Genomic DNA, 13,755 nt, shown 5'->3' with positions numbered 1-13,755 from the left:
AGCTCCCAGGAGTAGTGGTGGTTGGATCATAGAAAAGTTGGGGAAAGAGTTGTTATTTGGAGAGATAAATTCCTACTCACTCCATTATCAAGCCCTCCTCTCGAATTAACTGGGTTGACTTCTTGCCCTCTCATGCCCTTTTTGGGCCCCTGACAGGATGGGGAGTGTCATTGTGAAAGTAAAAAGGCTGTGCCCAAAGAGTACCCCTTAACCCTGCCTGCTGTGAGGTATCTGAGGGTAGGAAAGTCTCTCGGATGCTGCCTGATTACCTGGCGCGATTGGTGCCCACATGGAACAGCCATCCCTTTGCCTTACTCCCCCATAGCATAGCTTGTTATTAAAAGAACCAAGGAGAGTTTGACTTTGCTTCTTTTTACATTCCCGGTTCCTCCCAACCTGATTTCTGATTTCTGTTACTGCTCATACTTGGGTCAGATGAGTCTAGGAACTGATGAGTAACTTAAAAAAGAAACAAGCCAAGTCATTTTAGTTGCCTTCCTGGCTGTTCAGTGATGTGTGTAACCATTTCAGAGATAAGCCTGCAGTCCCTATGGTTTCCTGTTGGACTTCTCACCCTCCTTGTGGTACGTGTCGTGGCTGTTTATGGCAGTGACACAGCACAAGACAGCTCCTCCATACACTCGCATCATCCATGTCTCAGGAACTGAGTGAGCTATCAGGCAAGAACCTTCGCATCAGCAAGTTCCGTCCTTAGAAAAACGGATGTTCCCTGGGCGCCTCTTGTAACCTTATCATTGCTGTGGATACAAGACAAACATGGGTGCAGGAAATATTGCGCCTGATTATGCTTTCCTCCCTGGTACTTAGAACTAGGCAGAAAGGGAAATGGGATGTCTGTGTTCAGTGATTTTTCAGTAATCAGAGGGCAAGATAGAATATCACATGAGGCAAAAAGTAATGTGGGTGAATACCAGGGCTAGGTGTATTGGAGAGGAGGGGAGGTCTCTTTGCCCATCAGATCATCAGAGTTTTCCTTTCATACTGATTTTGATCCTTTTGGATGGCAGTGACTTGGATCTCTCTTCATCCTTGGCTACAAGAACAGTTTCACGAACTTAGCCAGGACACGGCTGAACAGCTGACTAGTCTGATAAATTCAGAGAAGCCTGGGACAGGGTGCATATAATGTGAGCCTACTGGTCCATTATGCAGTTTCTCTGATTTCTTGTCTTTGGAAATAGCGTCTACCATTAAAAGGGCACCAGGCCTTCATCTGAAACAACCTGGAGGGAGATACTCTGGGCACAGTGTATCCCTTGTCTATACCCTGCTTTGTTGGATTAATGAGGCCGGCTTCTTGCCCATCAAAAGTCATCACTGTGCCAAATCTGAGCGATGCAGCTGCTCTTTGTGTTTTTCTTCTCCATGCCCTTTGCCAATGAGGATAAGTATCCAGCTGTCCTTTACCCCTATTGCCAGCAGTTTGTGAAGAAGCTGCCTTACTCCCTCTGGCGCCAGCAGGTTGGCCAACAGCTGTTTTTTTTTTAAACTTTGCTTCTTGCCAGTGGGTGAGTAGGCTGCTATTACATATACCCCTGGAGCTGTGGCATGGGCAGGCAGCTGTGATCCTGCTCTCTGGTGTTAGTGGACACCTGTTCTTTTCCTCCCAGAGTTAATAGCCACTGGATATAGGAGCATGTCATTTGTTTACACTTAGCTGGAATCAGGTCATGGGGAAACCTGCCACTTGCTTTTTTTTTTTTTCCAAAGAAGTGAGTCAGGTTTTGTCTATGTGCCTGCCTTCCACCCTCTCTCTAGGGATGGAGGCAGAATCAAGAAGAAAAGTCTAAATCCTAAATTGACCCTTGGCTAACATGCGAAATAGGCCAAGAAGCCTCACACTTCCTTTCAATGCTCCTTTCCTGTTTTATGCCTTGCTCCCCTACCACTGTACCCAGTGCTGCTCCCTGGTTACTCATGGCTCCGACTATGGTGCTGTAAGCTCAGGATTTATCTCTTTCCCTTCTCCCCCACTCCCAAACCATTTTTCTATGACACATTCCATTCCTATACAGCTCTCACCTAGTTGTCCCGAGAAAGGATCTCATTCATTCATTGAACATTTGCTGAACAGAACCAAAAATCATTCATCAAACATTCTTCCTTGTCCCCACTAAGTTATTTGAAGCAGAGATCATATCTCTTTATCCTTGTATCCTCAATGCCTTGTGTAGTGCCTTGAATGTGCTAGCTGCTCAACATGTGATATTTTAAAGAAAAAATCAGAACAAATACTTGAGTGCCTCCTATGTGCGAAGCACAGCAAAGAATACAAAGATGAATAAGATATTTCTTCTACTCGGGGTTAATAGCTGATAATAGCTCTATATATCAGCCCTCCCTGTGGTGAACTCTGGTTGTTTGTGATAGTGATAATTCATATAATATAGTTCTTCCATACCCTGCCTCTTACATGTCTCAGTAACCTGGCAGAGTGAGATATAATATATGGGCAGTGTGTTTAAACAAAGGACTCTGGAAGATTCTAATTCCTTAAACAGAGAACTATAGATTTAGAGCTAGGACCTTGAGGTTCAACTCCCCTCCCTTCACTTTACAAATGAGGAAACTGAAGCCCAGAAAGATTAAATTACTTGTCCAAGGTCACACAGATAATAAGGGGGCAGAGTCAAGGCTTGAAGCCAGATTTCCTAACTACAAATCTATTATCCTTTTCACTGTACTATCCTGCCTCCCCAAACAAAAGAATCAATCTCTTAGGTTAACAATACTTTACTGTGTTATGCTCACAACATGTTCATTTGCTTCTTACTACAATCCCGAGAGGTAAGCAGGGCAAGGATTATTATCCCCATTTTACAGATGAGGAAGTCTCGGAGAAGTTAAATGACTTCCCCAGGGCCATACAGCTTATCAATGAAAATGTGGGTACTTAAACCAAGTAGTCCTAGTCCAAGTTTATTGAGCATTCCACACTGTCTCTGGATAGCACTGCAAGAAGTAGCCCCAGTTGGGGTGGAGGGGCTTTCCTAATGTCATACCATATAAGTCATACCATATAAGTATGGGCCAGGGGGGATCTATTCAAGGATGCCCCTGACTAATGTCTTCAGCTGGATAAGTTGTAGGGTGACATCATTAGAAATACACAATGATGTTCACGGCAAGTTAGATTTACTGAAGTATACTGTTCCAGATTAGTGAAGTCTGGGACAAAAGGTCAATTCATGCCCACAGTATGATCAAATATCATCAGTCTTTGCCTGCAGATGATCTTACAATAAGAGAGGACACACTGCATTTTACTACTGAAGTCTGAGTAAGTAACAGAGTACCAAGAGAAGTAAAAAATTATTGCATAGCTCCAATTATTTTGTTAGCTTGAGAAGACTTCAATCATCCAGACATCCGCTGGGCTTTCTCTCAGCTAGCACATTTCTACTTGCCTTAATGATAATTTTCACCCCCAGCAACCAGTTCCTTTGCTTGTTAGTGAAAAATCACAGGAACCCTAGGAAGAAGTAATCATTCCTTCCTAAAGTTGGTGATACACAAGAAGAGGAAATTCCAACATAGGGTGACATACACCCTAGATTTTAGGAAAGCAGATTTCAAAAGGTTCAAAGGAAGGATATGTAGAATCCCAATGGAGTATAAGGAATTCTACAAGAAAAAGTCCGTGCAGGAGGGGCTTTATTCAAGAATAAAATTCTGAAGACACAAGGGGAAATGATTCTAATAAAGAGGGAAAAATGAGAAATTTATGAAGAGAAATATGTATGTGGATGCGCCAGGAACTCACAAACCATCTTAGATTTTAAAGAGAAATATATAGAAGATGGAAGCAAGACCAGGGGAAAGAATATAATTATAAGAATGTGGGATGGCCCTATAAAAATAGTGTCAGAAGAGGTCAAACTCAGAATGAGCTGAGGCTAGTGAGGGAATTTAAGGACAACAAATAAGGGTTTTTTTAAAGTTATATTGGCAGAAATAGAAAGACTGAAGAAAGGATAGGATTTCTGCTTGGGATGGATGGGATGATGATAACTGAAAACAGTGCAGGAAGAGCTGCTGAGTTCATATTTTGCCAGTTTTCTCTGCCAAGGAGAATGACCTTTGTAGAGGAAATGACAGAACAAAAATGGCTGACAAGGCTCCCAAGATAAGTAGGGAAATAATAAGAAAGCATCTATTTGCCTGTGATGAATTCAAGTCACCTGGCACAATATTCTTGGGTATTAAAAGAACTCATAGATATGATCACTAAGCCACTATCAGTAATATTTCAAAGATGATGGGAAATAGGTGCCATACCAGAAGACTGAGAAAGAGTTTAGGATTGTTTTGCAATTGCAACATAATGCATGATAATATAATAATATTGAAAACATCTTTTATACCAAATGATCACATAAAGTATTTTGAAAGCTTTAAAATCTTTTCCTTTGGTGCAACTATCATTACCCTAAATTCACATTAGATAAAGCATGTGATTAATAATAATATTTCAAAGCAAATATTCAAATGAACATTTGTAAAAAATAAAACAATGACTGTGAGATTTCACAAAGAAGTAATAGGACTTCACTCAAAACCAGAAAAGGATCTGTTAAGATTAGCAAAACTGGTTTTGATGACTTCAAGACTGTCAGGTTTGTATTTTTTTTTCCTCTTCTCTGATAGGGAAAAAATTACTAAAACAAGCACTCTACTCTCATGTATTAATGTTAACCTCTAGAGAGAACAGAATCTTTTAAGTGAGACTCATGGATCCGAAGTGAAAGGTCTCACCATTTAGTAGCATTTCTGGTAGTTTAAGGCATCTAATGAGGTCCTTTTTCAAAATGCTTCAAAGTGGGGAGGGTTCCTGTCCTCAATGTTTTGGCACGGAGATTTTAAGTTTGGGAATGTAAGTCCTTAATATACAATATCAATGTTTTACAGCAACCGAAAAACTTTTCATATACAAAAGTGTAAAGGTAATCTGCTATTTTGTTATTTTTATCCTCTTTCTCTTATATGAGCATATGGGTCAAGGAACTTTGGAGGATGGCAGTCAGTTTGCAATTTGTACTGTATCATAAGGAAAATAATTGCCTATGAGAAAAAATGAGCATGAAATAATTATGCAGTTTCAATAAAGATTTAATAATATGAAAGATGTTCAATAATGATTTAAATTATAATTCAATAATGCAGTTTCCAAAAATTCAATAATAATCCAAAATAAGTAATCCAAATTTGATCATTAATAACTTACAATCTATAGTCAATAATCCTCTCTTTGGAGGACTCAAAAATACATGCGAGTAAATAAGAAGTGAATTGAATGTCCTAGGCAGTCAATGCTTCTAGGTGAAGTTTGATATTACAAATATTATAAATATTGTAAGAACTAAAAACAATGATGGTTTCTTCAAAATCTAAATGTGTACTAGGTTCCTTATTTCTGTTTTCTAAAGTTCTTTGTATGAAACAGCTGTAGCACAGCTGCTCTGTACCTCTCCTTGTTGTGGAGAAAAGGCAACATTGTACAACAGAGGAACCACACATACTAAATAGAACCAAATAACCCTAAAATAGAAATAAGCCAAGGTCTAAAGTTCCATTCCATATCTTCATTTTTATTTTTTTACTTTTTTTAAATTTTAGACTTAAATACTAAACCTTAAATACACAATAGAGAAAAGAAAAAGAAACATTATAAACTCAAAAGCTGAAACTTAAATACAAAATAAGTAAAGAGAAAAAGAGCATGTCCTGCACAGCAGAACATGAGACGATTCAAAATATAGCAATAAATGTCCATTTCAAGAAAGCCTATATAATAGTATGTGTTGTGTTGAGAGTTGTCCATCTATTTGCTTCCTTGTTTTCTTTGTTCTCTGCTGTGCACTTTTTACTTTGTTCTTTTTTCCCTTTCTATCTCCTCCCCCCTCCCCCAGGCTAGAAGTGAGGGCTGATATAGGTTACCTTTTTTTTCTAGTGAAATTATGAATACTTTGGGGTTGGTCAGGGGTGGAGTTAAGGGCAATACTTTATATATCACCTATGTACATATGTATAGCTCTGAGAGAGACTAAACTACTGTGATCTTTTAGCTGGGGGGTGAGGGTGGTAGGGGTGGGCAAGCCATCCTTGGCCTGAGAATTTTGAAAAGAGTACACTGCTATGACAGGCAGGTGAGAAAGACTCCCTGAAGTCAGTTGGAAGATGATTGGATAGACAGTTTGTCATAGAGCTGCGAGGGAATCAAACAGTTGGCAGCAGAGCTGTCATTGTGATGGGTGATCAGGGAGAGAGAGAAGAGAGCTGAGCTGTGACAGAGAGGAATGGATGGCAGCTGAGGAGGCTATTGCAAAGAACCTTCCTGGTCCCTGCACCCATCTTGGAACAAAGTATTCAGACTGATGCTGCCTTCAGCTTACAGTCACCATTGTAAGAAGGAAAGAAAGCTCCAAAAAGTTTTATCCTTCCTAAATTCCCCAGGCTGTGCCTATTTACTTAACAGGTATTATGATCTTTTCTACTAATTGCCTAAGCTGTTTATTTATCTTGATCTTTGTTTCATATAAAATTCCATGTTCAATAATGAATTTTGTGTATTCCAAATCTCTGTACTTAGTGTATGTTGAATAAAGGGCAATAGAGAAAAACAGAAGTTAGCTGGAAAAACATGAAGTTTAAATAGGTCAAGGATCTAAACCTCTGCCTGAAATTAAACATCTTCCTAAATGGGGGCTCTGAGCTGTCATTTTATTAATAACTTTTTGTCTTATTTATAGTCCCTAACCTAGCAGAAAAAGGGATTCAAGGAGAACCAGGGTCATTTGTTCCTGGACCAGAAAGTGAGCTTAATTGCTGTATGGGGTGTGGCTGCTCAAACTAGAAGTCCATCAGACAACATTTCAGACTCTCACTGGAAGATGTCTGGGTGGGGAATAAAATGAGATCCAAAGCAAAGGTTGTGCTCTGGGCAGCCTAATGGAAGGGAAAAGGTGTGGTTTGGAAAGAATCAGCTCCTCCCTCTTTTTTTTTTTTTTTTGTTGGGAGAAGGAATAAGAATGAGTGTTTTCAGGGAACTTTGTTCCACAGTGACATCTTCTGGTTACCCTAGAATAATCCCCCCCCCCAAGAAAAAAAGAAAACAACCAAAGACCTTTTAGTTTCTCTGCCTTGGTGTGCTTACTTGTAAATTAGGACAATTTGTTTCTGCAGGGTTACTCTCATGTTAAAATAGAAGATTGTAGTTCACACTTTGATAGCACGGTTGCATGTTAACTGGAGTCCAATATATTTATTACATTACAGTTTAATTCATAAGTTTAAAACTAAAAAAGGTAATAAATATAGCCTAGTAGTTATGCAATTGAGTTTTTGTCTTAAATACTTCTGATGAGATAAATCTGCTATAGCTGAATAAAACTTCTAATTCAGTGGGCCATAGAAAATGAGGTAGCTTTTTCACAGTTGTCCATACTCATGAACAGTTCCAAAACTGTAATAAATAGGGAATGCAGTGATAGATTTATTGGAGGTAGAAATATAGACACTTTGAACAGGAAAGACAATTAACTACATTATGTACACAAAGTGACTCATCACCAAGTTCCTCACAAACTCTGCATAATCAGTCTCTTCACAATTTGTGTTTTGATTAGTCCCGGATCTTGTGAACCGCATTATTCTTAAAAATATGCTCCAGGGGCAGCTAGGTGGCACAGTGAGTAGAGCATCAGCCCTGGAGTCAGGAGAACCTGAGCTCAAATCTGACCTCAGAAACTTGACACACTAGCTGTGTGACCTTGGGCAAGTCACTTAATCCCAATTGCCCTGCCTTCACCCCTCCAAAAAAAAAAGAATGAAGATATGTTCCAAATTACCAATAACCTTCTCCAATCTGCTACTCTGACCCAGTCTGATGAAAAGAGGAAGTTGTCTTAGTTTCTTTATTTGGTGGGGAATTGTTTGACTAGGTTCATATTTAAATATATGAATTTTAAAAATCCATGTATCATGTAAACTGAAACTTCATATTAAATTTCTACTTGTCATGGTCCATGTTCTCAGGTAAAAATTCACAAAAATGTTTCTTGTCTCCATGTCCATTTCTACAGACACTGATATTTTTTCTCCCTTTTTACAGGCTTCTTATCAGCAGTTCACCAAGGTTATGCATGTGTAAATATTAAATAATCATTTTCCAAAATGAAAGGGCGCTTTGTAGGTAATTTAAAAAAATAATGTCTTAGGGGTTTGGGGGAACTTTGCACATATGTTATTTGTGTAAATGTAATTCTCAAGGCTAAAAAACTATTTTCTTTGAAGAGCTCCAAGAGATGGAGTGGGCACTTTTGGTGTTTTCTTATCTCCTGAAGCTTGGTTCTAGATAAACAACTTTTATGTACTACTACAGTTATAAATTAATCCAGCCTATTGCTTGTCATGTCCTACTTCCAATTTCAAAGATGGAGCATTTTCATCTAAAGCATTCAAAATTTTTCCAGTCACATATAGTTTACATTTTACAGGCATATCTTTAGGCATCAAAGTACAAAAATTTTCAAATGCAAAACATCTCAGTTACGTTAGGAAAATGTTAGTTTGAAGAGGATCACATGATGAGTAGGCTAAAGAGGAATAGACAAACATCAGTAAAGAAATAAAAGCAATCTTCCTTAGTAGGACTTGATCTGCTGGGACTGACAACAAATATTCAAATTCTTAATCCACAACATAACAACCTATAGTAGGAGAAATATTATTCCCATTTCTTTAACAGTGATTTCAGCTATTTAATTTGCTTGAGGCTATAGTATTTTCCTCTTCTTATACAAATAAGTATTATCATTTGAAGTAATTCTTGGAAGAAGAGAGAGGCATTCTCTATTTAATTTTTATCCCTCCCATTCCCACCCCTCCTTTGTTCTGATTGGCCACCTCAAAACAGAAAGAGAAAATCATATAATTGTTCAAGCTCAATAGATACTACTTTGCTCTTTCCAAAACTGACCTCACCTAAGGTAAAAGTTCTGTAGCATTCTCACTGAACTGGTAACATAACATATACGAGTACATGCAAAAAGACAACCCAGATATTTTTACTGGCAAACTTGCTAACCCAGCAAGCATTCTTCTCCTGAGATCCATGCCAGGTTTGGAGACTTTCTTCTGAATTAAAATCTTCCTCTGTTGGGGTTTGGTTTTGTTTTCTGAGCTAGTTAAAACAGACAAAGCTTTCTCTCAAAAAGTTAAACCATTTAAATTTGCTTGGAGTTTATTTTGTTGCTTCAGTGAAATTTCTGAACCTTAGATTTATCTCCCTTTGGATGGTTAGAAAGATTATTTTGGAGAACAGTCAGTTTCTCTTTTTCATCCCTCAGTTGCACTTTTAGTTTACTAAATACTCTCTGAATTTTATAGCTCTTAGTTAAGAAATCAGTTTTACTTTTGGAAGATACTGCCTGCCAATCCTGCTTGTCCAGAAAACTTAAAATTGTGAGAGAAAAATGAATTATGCAGATACTGGAATTCTCCTAAGGGGAACTGGAACCTACTAAAAACATATAAAAATGAGATTTTGGGAACTTATTTAAACATATATGCATGAAGTAGGCAAAGGAGCAGAACATTTGGACTCCCCAGTCTTGCACTCACATCATTTACTTCCAGGAAGGTGCCACTGGGCCTGGGGTTAATCTTCCATTGATCGAAGATCAGAAATGAGAAACATAAAAGAAGACATGGATTTTTCCCTTCATGGGTACCTGGGGAAGAAAAGGAATGTATCAACAATGTGGCTCATAGCTGCTGTACGGGTGTAAGACCAATAACACTACCATACAGGAGCTGCCAGCACAGGTTCTTTTGATCTGCTTTACTAAGGAAAGTAACTTTAAGGGGCTAAAAATCTCACTTTAATCACACATACAAATATCATGCAATTAGTTCAGGAGGAAAAGCCAGCAACCTGAACTTCAGAGCAAATACAAACAAATTACAAACATACATTATAAATAGACCAAATACAAACCAACATCTGGGTTGGCAAAGCTGGGGTGGGGGGTGGCAGTTACAACGGCTTGCCCAGAGTCATACACCACTCTTCCAGTGAGTTAGAGCCACCAAACAAAACATCTGGGTTTCTTCAAAGCCAGGGGGCTCTTAACAATGGCTGCCCAGAGTCTCCACATCAATACTTCTCCTTGAGTAAGCCCCAAACAAAATTCTAACTTCTGAGGTTTTACACTCTGTTCAGGGCTCCATGGATTCACACCTAATCAGCAAAAGGGTGTGAGCCTGAGGCCTTTATACCTAGTTAGCAAAAGGGTGTGTGTCTGGAGCTTTGCACCTAGTAAGACTTAATCAAAGGCACTTAATTAATTTAGCATTCTAAAACAGTAAAAAAAAAAAAGTTCCACCTTAATTACCAATACACTCCACCCCTTTGATCCTGGAACAAATAGAGGCATTATACATTGTGATCCAATCAGTCAAGGAACTAAAACATACCATTCACAACAAACCAAAACATATCATTCAGTGACATTCCCAAATACTTGTTTACAATACAAATATGACACACCCCTAGGTCACAGCAAGTAACAATATTCTTTAGTAAATACAGAGCATCCAAGTTAAGTCCTTCTTGAGGGTGGGTCCTTCTCCACACACTGTCATTGCAGGCTTCCTCCAGGTACCCTCAGGTACAGGCATGCTTTAATTAGTAAAGTCCCAAAGCAAACAAAGAAAGTCCAAATAAAGTTCTCTTGGGGATGTGTCCTTCTCCCCACACTGTTCCAGCCCCCCTTCCAAGTCCTGAGGGGTGGCTAAGCAACAAAGCCAACAGGGTGGGGTTCTGGGGGGTCTATGGCACTCCCCCCCCATAGTCAACTCCATCCCTCCCTCCTGGGTCCCAAACAGTCCCAGGGGAAGGCAGCAAAAAAGCACACTCAGTGCCTTGCTGCAAATTTTCAATGTTGGCTGAATTCCAAGCTCCTGGGTTCCTGGTGGTCCAGCTCCTGCTGGCCACTCCTGCCTTCTGCCAGAATCCACCTTTGTGCTCACCTTACCAAAGTCGGCTCCAAGGCAGCTCATCACTCTCACCTTTCCAAAGTTCCATGAAGGCAGTCAATATGTCTGCAGCCGACATCCACTTGTAATCTCACCTCATCAAAGTTGGCTTGAAGGCAGCTCATGGCTCACACTTTTCCAAAGGTCTCATGCAAGCAGTCTTTGGCTCCCTCTGGGTCAATATGTCGGCAGCCACCATCTGCTTCTTCTCTCTCCTCACCAGCTGCTCCTGCCAAATCTGCACAAAGGCCATTCTCCACTCCTGTTTCAAAACCTGTCATACAATACAATCTCAAGACATTCACTCTTCCAACACAGTCCAGAGTGTGGCTAATTGGCTCGTGCCCTCCCTCTGGTCATCCACAAAGTCCCAGTTTAATTACCAATACAAGGAGAAGCTATTCAGGGAACTGAAATGGAAGTGCCACTTCTCCCTGCTATCTGCCTATCACCAGTTACGGTGGACTTTGAAGTCAAAGTCCTCCTTGTCTAGCTCACAGGTTACTTTGCTAAAGAAAGGTTCAACTCATGGGAATTCCAACTGGGGAGAAACTTTGGCCAGTGGAAGGGCACTTCATAGGTGAGAGGGGCCAGACAAAAAAATCATAAATCAGTTACAGTGGGGAGATGCAGCATATACACACTCTCTTTTGGTAAAGACATTGCAGATTTATATAGATAAACCATCCCAAGATAGTTCAGTGGAGTTGAATAAACAGATTTTTTTCTTCTAGATTACCTTCTAGTAGTCTATATACAAATAGAAAAAAAAACTCCTCTAGATTTTGATAGGCCAGCTTTGGCCTTATCTTGCTCAGTACTCAACCTCCACCTATGGACATCTTCTGCCATGTTTTCTGTACTCTACTCCCTCCCTCATCTTTTTAGCTCCCCTTTAGGTGTTGTCTACACCATTAACATGCAAGATAGTTGAAGGAAGGAATCATCTTGTTTGCTTTTATTTGTATTCCCCAAGTAAGTGTGTGTGTGTGTGTGTGTGTGTGTGTGTGTGTGTGTGTGTGTATCTGTTCTTATCTCTCAAGGACCACAACTTGTGGCCATTAGGAACTTTACTGAAGGAACTCAGAAGACACAGATACACATGTAACCATGGGGAGACTCCTTTAAGAGAGCAGCTCTACTCCTTTAAAGGAGAAATCTTATGTAACACCCTATCATAATACTTACATTGTTTTGAGTTCAGGAGCAACATACTGGTCCCTAAGGGCCTTTCTTTTGGCTTTTGGGAATTTATTTTAGACAAATTTTGAGTTCAATTACAACTATCTAAGCCACCAACAACATTAGGAAATTCCTAACATTAAGGTAGAAGTTAGGATCTCTGCCTAAATTTACATTTATATCTATCTCTAGTTAACTGCTGTCCTCTTTGTGGTTGAAACAAAATTCAGTTTCCTGGAAATGGTAATGAAATAGGAGGTAATATTATAATGTCCATGGATAGAGAGGCACTGGGAGGAGTTGTGAAAAAAGAAGACCTTTTCTGGGGACTTCCTTCACAATGAGTCTTCTGTTCTGAGATTCCTGTAGAGCCAATGACCCTCCTTGACTTCTTTCTTCTCTGACACAACTCTCTTTTAACTTTACTGAAATACTTTCTCCTTTTTGACTCACTACTCATGGAGCTTCCTAATTCCAGCAAACTCAATGCTTTTATATAGGTCTCAGAGGATATGATAAAATCCCTCGGAATATTGGAACAGGTGTCCTGTCTGACATGATTTCATTTGACCCAAAAGTGTCAAAAAATTTTCACACTTAGTCTAAGGACTATGAATGACTTGGCATCTTATCACTTATTTTAAGTAGTTTGGGGTTGAGTTAAGTCAACCTTATATATTCTTAGAAACAATAGTTAGTTTTTATTAGCAGTAGTCTTGATGTAACAGCAAGTGTAACAGTTGGTGTAACAGTAAGCACCCTAGCATACCCAGGATGACCTGCTAGCACAGGTTCTTTGATCTGTTGTTCTAAAGGAAAGGCAACTTTAAGGATGTCAACAATCTTGCTTTAATCAAACATATGTAAATCATTCACTAGGTCAAGGGAAAGGTCAGCACCCTGAACGTGCAGAAAATACAAGCAGAGAAATAAGCACAGAGATCCATCAGACAGGGCTCCAACTGTCTGAACAATGTAATAGATACATAGTCACCAGACAGGTAAAGCCAACATCTGGGTCCACAAAGCCAAGGAGTTCCTTAACAATGGCTACCCAGAATCTCATCTGGCCAAATCACATGAACATTCTTCCCATGAATAAGCCCCAAAGCAAAATCTCATCTCAGAATATATATACACTGCTCAGAGCCAGAAGGCATCATAATGTAAGTGACTCAGTGCCTAATTACAAAAAGGTGTGAAAGCCTTCCTGCAAGCAAGCTATCCCTAAGCAAGCTTCACCTTAGGCAAGTTCCTTCCCCAGTGGGCTCTATGTCACTCAGGATGTATCACAGCTGTGAGCTGGGCCAGAGCTCAAAGCAGCAAGACATCTGTGATTGAAATACCTGTGTACCTTTAGACCTGGGAACGTGGCCCGTTCCAGGAAAAAAGGGGACACGTGGTCACATAGGCCTATTAATGCACAGGGAAGATCTTATATTCCATTAAACTTATAGTTGGCTAATGTTCATTTCATCATAGATAAAAAAAGCTATTACTATTGACAAGAAATAG

This window comes from Trichosurus vulpecula, chromosome 4 (assembly GCF_011100635.1).
Source record: "Trichosurus vulpecula isolate mTriVul1 chromosome 4, mTriVul1.pri, whole genome shotgun sequence".
Lineage (NCBI taxonomy): Eukaryota > Metazoa > Chordata > Mammalia > Diprotodontia > Phalangeridae > Trichosurus > Trichosurus vulpecula.
The sequence above is the reverse complement of the archived record's forward strand: the minus strand, read 5'-3'. Positions refer to the sequence as shown.